Raw genomic sequence first — 1693 nt, 5'->3', positions numbered from 1 at the left:
TCTGCTTTCTTTCTGTCCCTATAAAATAGTGGGGCAAGAATTACAGTAATGGCACTTTGGACCAAACTGAACACGGCAGACAAAAGCAGTGCAGAGGAATGGAGAGGCTGGGTTTTGGAACCAGACAAAAAACTGGTCTTCACATAAAACTCAGGATTCTTACTAGGTGCCAGTTAATTAAAACTGGCTCATTCTCAGGTTCGTCACCCTCAATATAAGGATGACATTACCTACATTGAGGGATTATATGAATAATGTATGGAAAATGTTTATCAAACTGTGACATTCCTCAATAGATGGTAGTGTTAATGGAAATATGCAAAGAATGTATAATTTCTTCACAGAGGTAATTGGAGATGCTCTTCCCGAGGTGTATTATATCTTCAGACAAGGAGACCGAATATGGAAAGGTTAAAGGGGTGTCCGATATTCAGTTGGGGTATAAGTCTTTGCAATTACCTGGGTGTGCTTAGACCACACATATACCTGATTTGGTTTTTCTCTGATAAATGATCTTTATAGCAAGGACTGTTGAATGGCTCCAAGTTCATACCTAATATCCACACAATGTGGTGAAACAGCTCAGGAAAATCAGTAGGGAACCAGCAAGCACGAGCCAGCACCACAGGATGCTAAATCAATCAAAGAGTTAATGGTAGTCAGTTCTAATTAACCAGATTATAAAGACTTTTTCTTTAAAAAAATGTGCAACGTGTGACAGCTTGAAGTTGGCAATTAAAAGCTGTTGGGATCTAGGTACCTCAAGGTAAGCTCTGTTTGGACTGGTCTCAAACACTTAAAAAGAACGAATCCAATTCTTCCAAAACACTTATTTTATTTTCTCTGCTTTTACTCTTAACGACCAGCGCATGTGCTTTTAAATGAATTGTGTTTGTTTTGTTCTGAGTAATGCTGAAATTGAGACCATGGGCAGCAACACTTCGTTTCTAGCAACTCTGAGCCCTCTTCCCTACATTAAATGTTTTTGTGGTTTTGCATTTGTGCTTCTTTCCTTATGTGCACATCATGGTGGTAGTAGGGGTGAGAGGAGGAGGACTGTGTTTGTGTGTGTGTGTGTGTGTGTGTTACAAGTGTCCGCCTCCTGTTAGCTGAGACTTCAGTTACGTAGGGTAGGAGGATTTTGGCACGCTTTCCTCTAAAGAAAACACAGTCTGATCTGAGGAGCGCCTACCTCTTACAAGGCCTCGATTGTGTGAGAATGCCAAAAAAGAAACAAATGCAGTTTAATTGCGTCGGATGCTTGGTGACTAGTTCACAAATCTTTTATTTGTTTTGAGAAAGGCTGCAGTGGCACTAAATTTTGTGTGCGTTCAGGGAGATGCAGACGAAACTTACAGTAGGACTTAGAAGCTGGTGTAATTACCTGGGCTCCTGTCAAACTAATAAACTAATAGAGGCTTTAAATAAAATCAGGAAAGACCAAAGACTTGGGAAACTTCAAGAATGAAACTAAACATTGAGTCCTGTTATATTTTTTTATGCATGCATTTGAGAGGCAAGGTCTCATGGAATATGGATTATATATTTCAAATTTTTTTAAAAAAGGCTTTAAAATTTTTATGTTGGAGGATCCTGAGGTTTTGCAATCAGTGTGCTACTCTCTTGTTTTATTCCAGTTGCATGGGAACCTCACAGATATCTTCCATGAGAAAAAAAAAAAAAAAAACAGTCT

This window comes from Manis pentadactyla, chromosome 4 (assembly GCF_030020395.1).
Source record: "Manis pentadactyla isolate mManPen7 chromosome 4, mManPen7.hap1, whole genome shotgun sequence".
NCBI classification, from domain to species: domain Eukaryota; kingdom Metazoa; phylum Chordata; class Mammalia; order Pholidota; family Manidae; genus Manis; species Manis pentadactyla.
This window is presented reverse-complemented; position numbering follows the sequence as displayed.